The sequence below is a fragment of the Polypterus senegalus genome, chromosome 10 (assembly GCF_016835505.1).
Source record: "Polypterus senegalus isolate Bchr_013 chromosome 10, ASM1683550v1, whole genome shotgun sequence".
Classification (NCBI taxonomy): Eukaryota; Metazoa; Chordata; class Cladistia; order Polypteriformes; family Polypteridae; genus Polypterus; species Polypterus senegalus.
This window is the reverse complement of record NC_053163.1, coordinates 132,256,647-132,269,434: the sequence shown is the minus strand read 5'-3', so window position 1 is coordinate 132,269,434 and position 12,788 is coordinate 132,256,647. Positions and strand designations below refer to the sequence as shown.

Sequence of the window (12,788 nt, the reverse complement as noted above, 5' to 3'; positions counted from 1 at the left end):
AAAAGCAATTCAAGGGACCTCTAACCACCACTTAACCAAATGCATTATATTAGGTTAAAAATTCAAGTTCAATGATTTTATTAAACATTTTAATTTGAAAACATGATTTAGTATGTTGACGTGAAAGAATTTTATTAGTACATACTTTAGCTTAGACTTGTAAGTAATCTAAACTCAAATTCCTTTTTTCATTTATTGAAAAGCAATATTCAAGTTCGTCTAACCTAATATAATGTTATGGCTACTTAATTTATCTGTTTCATGAGTGGGCAAGAAGCTCCTCCCTCTTAACATGCTGTGACAAGATCGTAACGCCATACTGCTAATGAAACAAACAACTACGGTGAGTGATATAGCAGATATTTTAATTGCTGTCAAAGGTGAATAGTACTTAATTCCTCCCTCAGTAATCATTCATTATTATTTGCGCAATGCTGACAGGACTAGTAATTTTACTTTACGTCTGTAGAAGTTAAGCAACGGAGTCAGGCAGGCTAACGTAATGGCTGTCTAACTAGCATTATGCAGATGAGCAGGTAAAAGCTAAGTAATAGAGGAGCCATTTCAAGTTAATAATTATTTACATTGCTCTAAGACAGCGGTTCTCAAACGTTCGTATTATGCACCCCTTTCTACCTGGAATAAATCTGCGCCCCCTGCATAATATAAAATAGATGGCAATAACCCCTGATACAACTAACAAAGGTATGATACTCGTGCAGTGTCGCTGTATCCTATCATTTTTAGTTCCATAAGATTTGCATGTGTTCGGCTAACTTCGATGAAATATTTACAATGTATTTTTTTTAAGTGCTTTAATGACTGTTAAAATGCCTTGTGCGGTTTTTGGTAGTAATTCTAATCCCCAAAACAAAGAATAAATTATTTATTCTTCTTTAATTTTTTTATGTAAAGAAAAGATTACATATGTTTTAATTTTTAAAAATCTCGTAAACGACGACACCGATGAAGTCAATCTGCGCGAGACGAACGTATTTTCGACAAAAATTATGCCGCTGTTAGTTGTATCACGAAAATAACCCAATACGCAGTAAATTATTTCACTCAATTTGGTAATATTGGCTACACTGCCAAGGTGGTGCAGTTGCGCTGCATGATCACCTGATCTACTGTTACCCGAATGTTCGCGACAGACACCGATACGTCTCGAACTTTCTGGATTGAAAATACGCGACTATAAAAGCAGCAGCAGTGGCGCTCGTCATAGAAACAAACTTCAAAAGGAGCTCAGAGTGTCGTATCTCGGATATCAAACCAAACCTGGACAGACTGTGGACTTTAAAGCTGGCACATATTAGTCATTAGATCTCTGCCTTAGAAATGTTTTATTTTAATTTGAGTTATAATTCATTCATTATGATTATATGCTTGCACATTTAAATTTCAAATACAATTTTGATGTCTTGTTCATTTATTCGACGCCCCCCTTGTAAAATGTTAAAAAACCAAAAAAGGCTGAAGTAAATTATCTACCACCTTATCCTCAAGGTGAAACAAGTGGAAGTTTGGAGAAGGAAAGAACCTCTATATGAAGTGATGAAGAGGGATAATTGTGTTGTGGTTGCAGAGAAAATGGCCAAAACCTTCTCTCTTAGCAGGAAGGAAATAATTTATCAGGCCCCTGCAATTAAAGACATCATTGACCGATGGCCTGCTTTATTTGATGCAACACAGGTGAGATTGTACACTCTTATTTAAAACTTATTTAAAAGTCAACATTTGCTTGGCATGCTTTAGACAGTTAATTGCAAAGTGTTTCCAGTCCTGCTGAGTTTAGTGGCTCTCCACATAGAAGCAGAACACTGGTCCTTGCTGTGGCAATGCCATTTGAGTGACCCAGTAACTGATACTGAATATTTTGGATGGATGCCTCCCTAGTTTAAGGTCGAATTATCTGTTAACCTCCCAAGAGTGAGCGCGCCAGGTACTAAACAGCAGTCAACACATTCAAGCTAAAGCCCAGCAGCGTAGTGCATTACTGGTGAACAGTCATATTGGAATATCACTAGGCTGCGTTTTGTTGTTGCTCTTGAACTATCAAGATGTGGTTTAGCTAATGGCCTGCTAACTTTAATTATGTGACAACTTATTTGTGTAAAATACAGATAAATGAAGAATTCACAAGAATAACCACTGTAAGTCTTGAATCGACATTTATGGCCAAACTCCAAATTAATGGATGTAGTCTCATCGAGGGGAGGAATTTCAGGACTGAGGAGAAGGCACATTAAGAATCAGCTTCTAGAGGTATGAACACTAATCAGACTTGTCTGTCTTTGAAATTCAGCCTGCTGACTTGTCACCCTTTTGGATTAGTCATATTGGAATTTAATTTTATTCTTTTTTCTCTTTTTACTCAATAAGAACAATGCAATTGACGTACGGTGAGAGGTGGCCATTCGTTGCCTGGTTGTCTACCTTGGAGAAAAGGAACAGGACCTTTTCAAGGAGTTTAATGTAAGTAATTTATCACAGTGGAATCTACATTTTAATACACCAGGAAAAAACCTGCTGTAGAGGACTGTAATTGTTACTGAAAACCTGTTTCACTTGTAAAGTGGTTATTTAAAAAAAAAAATGTGGTGTTTTTATAACTTTCACTGTGATATGCCTAAAGTAAGAGATGACATTTTTAAAAAGGAAATTGTTCTCTGCAGACCTCAACCAAAGAATTGAAAATTGAAAGTAAGTTCTACAGTGGCAAAATTTGACATCACAAATAGATTAAACCTTCTCACTTTCCTAAAGAATGACACATTATAATGCTAGAGGATAACTTAACACATTATATGCAAGAAGACTTCATTAAATAATAGAAATAAGCACAGCAGCATTTTGCTAAATCCTGGAAATCGATCTGACCATTGTTCCATTTGTAACTGAGAAAAAAAAAAATTCTGAATGTATTGACTTAATGCTTAGTCCGGACATAGTCAGGTTTTTGATTAGGCTGCCAAACACCGTCTTTTCTTGTTGGTGGATTACTACCTGACCAACTTTGCCACTATGAAGATTCTAGTAAGCTTTACTGCTCTTGTAATACTTCAGATTGGCACTTTTGACCCCAACAAACAAAAAAAGCGAGTTAAATTTGTCTCCATAGCTATTGTGTGATGGCAATGCTACTCACTGCTCATGTAAGTAGATATGTATGGTTGTGTGTTGGAATGGTTAAAATAACGTCAACAGTAATAACACAATTCTGTTTTACTAAACCTCTTAATATACTTTTGCTTTTGTTCTGTCAGGATATTGAAGAGTTTGAAGCAAACCTTGACAGGCAAGTATTGAACATCGCCATCATCAAAGACCAGGATCCGAACACTGGAACCATCGTGATCGAGGCAGCCAAAATCCTGGATGGAATTGATGTCTTAAGGTGCTGTGCTTTGCTCGTGGGTTTAATATGTGCTCTGAATCGGAGCTATCAAGGGTCTCAAATGTACATACAAAGTATTTCTGAAACTGCTCCTTGAACTTGATGGACTAAAAACATGTGGAAAAAGTAATGAATTTCAAGAACAGCAATTTCTAACAACACTTTTCTTTCAAACCACTGTAGTATGGCTATTTGTTAGTCAAAGTTTTTGAAAGATGTTGAAAAATGTAAAAATGCCATGTTATATTTCCAATAAAGTAAATTTTGCAACACTTCCATTCTTTAAGTGGCTGTATTTTTGATAATTTAATAAATAATTAAACTTGATGAAGCTGAAAATAATAGTGTGAAAACACTAATTGCACCAACTTCATTTTTTACATCATCACAACTTTAAAATATATTACTAATTAAGTACGTAGAACTTAAAAGAGTCTTTAAAAATGTAACATAAATTAGTTGGGACAACTTAATTTTTTATGTGCAGTGAATTTAAAAAGTTCTGTGTACCCTATAATTTTTTAAGCTGATGGTGCTTAAAAGCAATTTAAGATCTGAAAGAAAAACCTTTTCCAGTTACTCAATGTTGTGGGTTGGTTCAACGTAATTTTAATCAGAAGTTGTAGTAACTTAAAAAGCTTGATGCAGAGCGTTGCGTTAATTTTTTTTGTTGGCTCAAAACAGTAGTTTTTAGAGTGTTAATGTCCCAGAGGTGTTCTATTGGATTTAGGTCAGGAAAGTGTGGGGGCCAGTCAATGGTATCAATTCCTTCATCCTCCAGGAACTGCCTGCATACTCTCACCACATGAGGCCAGGAATTGTCATGCACCAGGAGCCACTGTACCAGCATAGGGTCTGACAATGGGTCCAAGGATTTCATCCTGATACCTAATGGCAGCCAAGGTGCCTTTGTCAAGCCTGTAGCGGTCTGTGTGACCCTCCATGGATATGCCTCCCCAGACAATCATTAACCCACCACCAAAGTGCTCATGCTGAATGATGTTACAGACAGCATAATGTTCTCCATGGCTTCTCCAGACCCTTTCACTTCTGTCACATGCTCAGGGTGAACCTGCTCTCATCTGTAAAAAGCATAGGGCACCAGTGGTGCATCTGCCAATTCTGGTATTCTATGGCGAATGCCAATCCAGCTGCATGCTGCTGGGCAGTGAGCTCAGGGCCCATTAGAGGACATAGGACCCTTGGGTCACCCTCATGAAGTCTTTCTGGTTGTTTGGTCAGAGACTTTCACACCAGTGGCCTGTTGGAGGTCATTTTGTAGGGCTCTGACAGTGCTCATCCTGTTCTGCTTTTCCCAAAGGAGCAGATACTGGTCCTGCTGATGGGTTAAGAACCTTCTATGGCCCTGTCTAGCTCTTCTACAGTAACTGCTTGTCTCCTGGAATCTCCTCCATGCCCTTGAGACTACCTTGAACACAGCAAACCATTTAGCAATGGTACATATTGATGTGCCATTCTGGAGAAGTTGTACTACCTGTGCAACTTCTGTAGGGTCCAGGTATCACTTCATGGTACCAGTAGTGACACTGACTGTAGCCAAATGTGAAACTAGTGAAAAACAGTCAGAAAAGATGAGGAGGGAAAAATGTCAGTGGCCTCCACCTGTTAAAACTATTCCTGTTTTGGGGGTCCATCTCATTGTTGCCCCTCTAGTGCATCTGTTGTTAATTTCATTAACACCACAGCAGCTGAAACTGATTAACAACCTCCTCTGCTACTTAACTGACCAGATTAATATCCCAGAAATTTCATTGACTTGATGCTATACTCTCATTAAAAAGTGTTCCTTTAATTTTTTTGAGCAGTATATATATAGAGAAAAAATCAGAGTTAATGCTTTTGTGATTGGTAGAATCGTGGCGTACTTTGGGATTTTTTTGGGTTACGAAAACGTGCCACCACAGAAAAACAGTTGGAAAACACGTTCTGTACCTACACATTTGCTCCTGGAAAGCTAAAACAGATCTCTGTAGCTTTTATCTCGCATAAAAGCTGGCACCATGCATTGCTCAGATGGTTATGTTGCTTTCTCTGCATAAATTAGCGAATATACTGCAAACTTGAATCCTAGGTAAGGATAATCATTACACTTCTGCTTCGTAGAAATTTGTAATTATATTTGGGCAGTCCGGACAGTAAGCTACCTGGCAGACCAGAGAGTTAAATACCGAGGGAATAGAGACTTATTCTGGTTTTAGTGCCACTCAAAGATAACCTATTTAGCACTTATGAAATATGACATTGATTCGATTTTCTTGCAGAAACATGAAGAAAGAGCGCAATTTTTACCTTGGCAACTTTTCTCTAGCATTGCACCAGCACTGCCACAAACCCCCTCGCTATCCCCTTTCCTAAGACTCCCCTGCACCTAAGTCAGTATATTTAAATCAAGAACATGTACACCATGAACACCTATAAGATATCATAAAAATGCGGTACTGGATGTGAATGCCAGTCTTTAGGTACACACTTAACTTTTTCGTATTGTTGTTTCGTATTGTTGAAAAAATACATGAAAATACCGCCCTGACCAAAGCATTGCCAGAGGCGTTTGCCATATTGCCAACCCGGGATGCGGCAATATTTTTTAACGTAGTAAACAAGCCACATAATCACATATGTGATTATCACACATATCACATAGGTGTTAACTTTCCCATACCTTAAAAATGTGTGTTTTTTTACTTAAATGTTACATTATAATACAAGTAGCAGACCATATTAGTTACCATCAGGTGTTTCTAACAGAATACCAACAATAAAGTTAAGAAACTGTATTATCTTCTTCCTATACACTCAAACACATGGAAGTTATAGGGTAAATATTTACAATTAGCAGATTGTTAATGTGTTGTATATCAGTAACATACCATTAGCAGAATGAACAGTAGGGAAATGGTAGCTCTGTTTGTGTGTTCTTCCCCTGTCTGTGTAGATTTTCCCTAGATGCTTTGTTTTCATCCCACAGTCCGAAGCCATGCAAGTTCATTGAACTGACAATGCTAAATTGGCTCGTGTCCATGTGTTCACCATGCATTGCACCTGCCATTCTGGAAAGCGATTGTTTCTGCGTCATGCCTGATGCTTGCTAGAATAGGGTCCATCTGCTCCGCAACCCCATTCTGAACAAGCAGGTTAGGAAATGGATGGATGAATATAGCATTAACCATATTTTTTTGGCACTGTTAGAAATTCAACATGGTCCTAATCTTGGCAGAAACATGTACATACAGTATATACAAGCACAGATGTACAAAGAGATTTATTTACAAAGGTATTTTGCCTTCCCATTAGCAAATCATACACATGTGAAACAAAATTAAACTTTACAAATTTTTAAAAGGTTTTCAAGACAGTGCTACAAATAAATTGAAAATCTGTACAAGTCTTTTATTGATTTTTTTGATCTATCAATATTTCAGCTATTTCATTACTAAAAGCTGCATGTGATAATATGCCATACCCAGAACACTTGACTGGTATGTGGCAGCTATAAGATTTACATTATTCAACATATCTGAATAACTGTTGAGATTGAGACAATCTTGATTCATCTTAAGCCAGTGTAGATAACAGCATTAAAGTTGTTTGCAATAAACAGTTTTGAGAAAAAATTCAGATCGACAAAAAAAACAATCATTAACTTTTTTATATAAAATAAATATCAAATGATAAAAAGAATAGTGAGTCAGATACAGTGTGCATTCAATATTGAATCATCCTGAAGTGCTGGATGCTGACCATAATATGCTTTTCTGGTCATCTTCTGTCCATTATGTATGTTCTTTTGCCCATTCTTCTTTCTATTTGCCAGTTTCACATATGGCTTTTTCTTTGAAACTCTGCCTCTAAGGTCAGCATCCTAGAGTTGTCTTTTCACTGATGCAGATGACACTGGTTTTTGGCATGGCATGTTGTATTTGAGGAAAGAGCCAACTGAGGACCAGAAGGACATTTCTTTCTCAAACTACTCACTTTGTTGTTCATATTATCTTCTATAGTTGTTCATCTGGGCCTTCATTTTCTGTCTTTGTATGACTTCTTCAGTTTTTTTGGCAATCTTTCACATGGAATAACCTTAATTTTGTTTTACAAAAATTAGATTGACGCATTTCATTTTGGCCATTTTGAACCCAGGAGGGTAATTTAGGAATGCCAATACCTTGCAATCAAAGTGAACAGAATTGAAGATGTGAGTTTCAAAATCTGCTAATTACACCTTTTGGTAAAATTTAGTTAACACGTGATTTTGACTTTTCATGCAGTTGGTCATGCACCAAAAATATGTTTGAGCTTCAAAACCTGCTAATTGCAACAGTGTAGCGTTATAGTTTTAGGGATTTAGTTTCAAAATCTGCAAAGTACGGATCCAGATTTTCCTATTTATCTCCAAAATGTATCTTTTGCACTTAGTTGATTTTGGAACTGAGCTCTTCAATTACAGGTTTCAGTCATGCTAATCCAATTACAAAGGTTTCTCTAATAACCAAACAGAATTTAAAATAAGTAAATAAGGATAAGCTGAAGGAGTTGACTATTAGTACTCTGGATGATTGGCTACTAAAATGAGCTTTGGAGTCATCTGGGAACAATTAATTAAAATCAGTCATTTCAGGGAGTAAGAGCCATTAGTAATACTAGTAATGTCTTGGCTGTATTTTTTAAATAAAATGAATGGTATCTTGATAAAAAATATCAATTTCTATCAAAAACATGAAAATTTCTGGGTGTATAGTTTGCATTTTTTACAATATTTGTTATTATGATTGACTGTTCAGTAACTCCACAACTGAAATGCTATCACTGAATCTATAGTGGTGTGAGGGCCATTGGTCCTTTAGCATATGCCAGAAGGGAGGATTAAGGAAATCAAGTGTGTAGAATGGCAAAATGTGTAATAATCTTGCCAGCATGAGTTATAAATGTCCCAAACAGAAGGCAGCTGGGTGCTGGTAATATTTTATTTGGCCTTCACCACCTTCTGCAATAAGCCAAACAGGTCCAAAGACATGCAGGTTAGGTGGATTGGTGATTCTAAATTGGCCCTAGCGTGTGCTTGGTGTGTGGGTGTGTTTGTGTGTGTCCTGCGGTGGGTTGGCACCCTGCCTGGGATTGGTTCCTGCCTTGTGCCCTGTGTGGGCTGGGATTGGCTCCAGCAGACCCCCGTGTCCCTGTGTTCAGATTCAGAGGGTTGGAAAATGGATGGATGGATGTGGATGACTTATCAGGATATGATGCAGCCAGTGAAGATGGATTCCAATGTGCAACTGTTAGGCATCTGAGGAAGTAACGGTATTGGTGAACTTGACAAAAGTCATAATGAGCTGTTTCCACTTCAATTTACCAGTAATAACATATCATGCTGTTTACTGAAAGAAATTTAAAGCTGCTCACCCTCTCTATACCATTTCCCCCAAAAGAGATGGCAGTGTGATCTGCTTTCTGTAGTCTACGTCCAGGTCCTTGGTTTTAATGACATTAAATATCAGATTGTTGTCCAGGCACCTTTAACTCATCTGGTAGGGCTCTTCTCTGAAAGTCATCTTGTCATTTCTTATGACATTGGTTCTCAGGCCTATGATGGTGTTTTGTCAGCATATTTAGTGATGAAGTTAGCATTGTGTCTGGACCTGCAATCATATTGGGGCTCATCAGACTACCGTTTGGAATGCCCGTGTTAGAGAATTAGCATGGAGGATGTGATGCTGTCAATGTGCAAATCTGAGGTGTGATAGTTAGGAATATCAAAACCCAGTTGTAGTGGGTGACGCGAAGTCTGAAATGTAGGAGTTTGGTGAGCAGCTTTGATGGTACAAGAGTGTTAAATGTTAAACTGCTTCTTTAAACAGGACTTTGGAAGAGCAGTTTTTAAATTATTCAGATGTGCCCGGATGGTATGAATTGCAAGAAATGAGACTAACTGCTGTAACAGTGTGCATCATGAAGTGTAATTTTCCAAACTGTTCCTTGGCTTGTAAAAACGATCTGAGTATATTTTTGGAGTTTATTTGTTGTTCCTACGTGTTTTTAAAATTGTTAAAAATGGTTCATATTCTTCAGCGGCACTGCCTTGTTTTGCTTATGAGACAGTTCAGTTGACAGTTGCTATGCTGTTGTTAGGCTATGTTTGGTGTTACAATATGACTATTTTAATTTTTTCTGCTCCTCCTCTAAATCTAATTTATTTTTCATTTTTTTGAGACCCAAGAATCCAATGGTCACCTTTATTTTTTTATCTTAGTACAGCTTTTCTTATACTACTTATTTTTGCATTCTTCTGTGATGACACTTCTTTCTTTTTTTTTCTTGCAACCGCCATTTTGAGACTTTAGTGTTCATGGTTGCTATTTGGTTGTTAGGGGGCAACATCGGGGTCACCAATGGTGTGACACGACATGTCAAGGGGTATAAAGGTTAACTCCTTGGACATTTTGGTTTTTCAAGTTTGGACCCACTTATAATTGACTCAGCAATCTGTTTGTCTATTCTTTTGAAAGATTCTTTTTGTGTCAGAATCTTTGCTATGATGACTATGCTTTGCTGACTATGATTTACGTCTCTGGTTATGGCCGATTTAAGTGCAATTTTCTGGTTTTCAGTCTTCTCTCTCCCATTTTTCACTGCATATTTTTGTCTTATGTTCTGGGTGTAGTTTATTAGATTCTTGCTCACCTGGTTACAGCATTAACGTGCTTTCCCAACTTTGCTCTTTCTTCCGATTTCATTATTGAAAGCAACTGTTGCCATGCACAGTCAATAACAACCAGGATTGTGAAACGCATGATCTCATGGCGCGACAGTTTAAAGTTCAGCGTTGGGCACTTTCTGGTCGATCAAACTTGGATCCACTAACGACAAAACCTTAGTGTTTCTTTGGGCAGGACAATATATTCATTTTTTAATTTGATTCGATATTTAAGAAAAACCAGAAGTCAATATTGCAACATTCAGTACTTTTGTTTGATTTTCTATAACTTCTTCTGAACATTAAATAAATTCACAAAGTGTTCACCACACTGCCTAAGTGCGATTATGTTGACTCTACCCAATATTGCCTGGTGGTGATGAGTGTGAAAGAAAGAGAGGTCCTGAAATCAAAGAATCTAGATTAAAAAATCCAAATGACTGGGCTTGACAACAGGACCCCCCCAAACCAATTGTTATGCCCCTGAGCTTTTTCTTTCAGCTTAGAACAATTTGTGGTCATATGACCAGCCTTCCCATATTAAAAACTTTGACCAGCTATTGTTTGTTTGTCTTTAAAACGTCTCCTTGTTTTGCTCAGTTCAGTGTCTAAGGTTGGGAGATTTTTTCCAGTATATAACCTATGATAACTGCATTCTAACTTGCATTTCTCCATGATCTTAATTTTAATGTTACATTTATAACCTTAACAACCTGAAGATCATAACACTTTTTTAAAAATTTTCACTAGAACCACTACAAAATAGTGTTACTAAAGTGGAGTCTATGATTTCATCAGTTTATCATTTAATTTCTTATAGAGTTTCTACAAACAGGTGAATGAAAAGTCTTTGAAAATACTTTAACAGAATCTTAAAACACACAATTACAACGATGTCTAGTAGCATATAGGAAGGAAGCCCAATCAAGAGGCTTATCAGTCAAAAGAAATGACAACGGCAACATTAGAACTTTCAGTAGTACAGCATATGTTTTTGGTCAAAAACAAGCAGAACTTGATTGATAAAACCTCTGAACTTGGAAAGATTCCAGGAGAAATGGTCAGTGGGAGGAATGCAAGGATTGTGAAAAGACCCGACTCCAGCCAATGGCAAACATTTGACTTTTTGCCTGAATGTGCTAAATTCCATGACTAGTTTGTCTTGAAGAGGCGGATAACTTGCTCACGTGTTCCTTCAGTTTTTTCTGTTGTTTTTGTAGTTGTTTATGTAAAAGCCCTTTTTAATCTAGCGTCTTTTAGAAACTGGCTTAAAATGTCTGTGTCTAAAATTATTTTAATTAGAAATGATTTTTTGTTGTCTGGCTCTCTTCTCTTTCTTTCTTTCATTTTGGTGGTGGTTTTCTTAAGTTGATTTGATTATATGGATTGTTATTTGCTTTTAAACTAAAAATAATAATAATAATAAAATAAGAAAAGACATGGCTTGAAGAAAATTGTTGAAAGGACTTGGCAAATTTCAAAGCCAAAAACAGGAAGGTGCCAGTGACCCAAGATTTAGATGCAAGCAAAATACATTGTCTTTAGAGAGCAGAGCCAAATTCAGTAGCCAAACTACCCATGGGAAGATCCCTAAGCAAAATAAACACAAAAACAAACATTTGTGTTGGAAATTTTAAAACTAGGATATTTTGAATTCCATGCTACCATCTTAAAGTGTTGCCATATATGCAATGATGCAGCAGTTCATACACAATTTAAGCTGTAGCAAAACTTCGCTTCATTAAAAATCACTGCAAAATCTGCACTACTGACAAAGAAAAAAACTTTTTAGTCCCTGGACCAATTCTCTTGCACCAGATCTGCATGTGTCTGCCTGTCATTTAAGGGGTGGCTCTGAGGATAAGAATCTACTCCGGCAATCGGAAGGTTACCAGTTAAAATCCCGTAAATGCCACAAGTAACTCTACTCTGTTGGGCCGTGGAGCTAGGCGTTTAACCTGCAACTGCTTTGTCCTGGGTATAATGTTAATCCAAATCTAGCCCTGCAAGTAGGGCCTTCAATTTACAGGGAAAACTTGGGGGTAGGTGGCAGGATTGGCACTCCAGCTACTGTATAAAACCTCACACTGTTCTGTGGTGCTGAGGCATAACACACTGCACTTGGGTCCTAATCCAGGTGGTTCGTCATGTGGTGGGTGCGGCAACATGCTGTCAGTGCAACCTCTCACCTCTAGTGAGAAAAGAAAAAATAAAAATCACTTCACTCTTTTCCTGGCACACATACATTTTGTTGAACTTAGTTTTGGTTATTCAGCTAGTATGATGCCTACTTTGCAAATCTCAATGACAATCTTGGTGATGGCAATCATACTCAGTACACTCCTCCATGGCATTTGGAGTATGCACCTCCTCAACCACTCTGCAGCAATCAAGAAGCAGGAACCGGTGGTTGATAGGTAACAGCAAGGTGCAAGTTCCCATGGTGCAATGGAGCCTTTTGCTATGTTTCCATGGGGGCAAATATGTCGGTCTTCCATAAGTGTCAATGAGGCTTTAGGGAGTAATATTCTTGAATTTACATGGCAAAAAACTTTATAAACCCAATTTTTCAAATCTTTTTTAATTTGTTTTAGATTCTGTAATTACATCAAAAATAAAATTATATACTATAATTACTCTGCAGACTCAGAATTAAGTAACCAAGGAAACAGGGGTAACATT

At 37.3% G+C, this 12,788-nt stretch overlaps 1 long non-coding RNA gene across 2 annotated transcripts; it reads left to right on the top strand.

The window, feature by feature from the left end:
• The first annotated feature begins 266 nt into the window (after window positions 1-266).
• LOC120536268 lies at window positions 267-3,674 on the top strand. 2 transcript variants are annotated; one of them, XR_005635091.1, is made up of 5 exons: window positions 280-343; window positions 1,510-1,695; window positions 2,127-2,268; window positions 2,386-2,478; window positions 3,270-3,674. It is a non-coding gene; the product is annotated as an uncharacterized LOC120536268 (long non-coding RNA). The 2 variants fall into 2 exon arrangements; XR_005635092.1 differs by lacking the exon at window positions 1,510-1,695 and having other exon boundaries at window positions 267-343.
• Window positions 3,675-12,788: the final 9,114 nt, after the last annotated feature.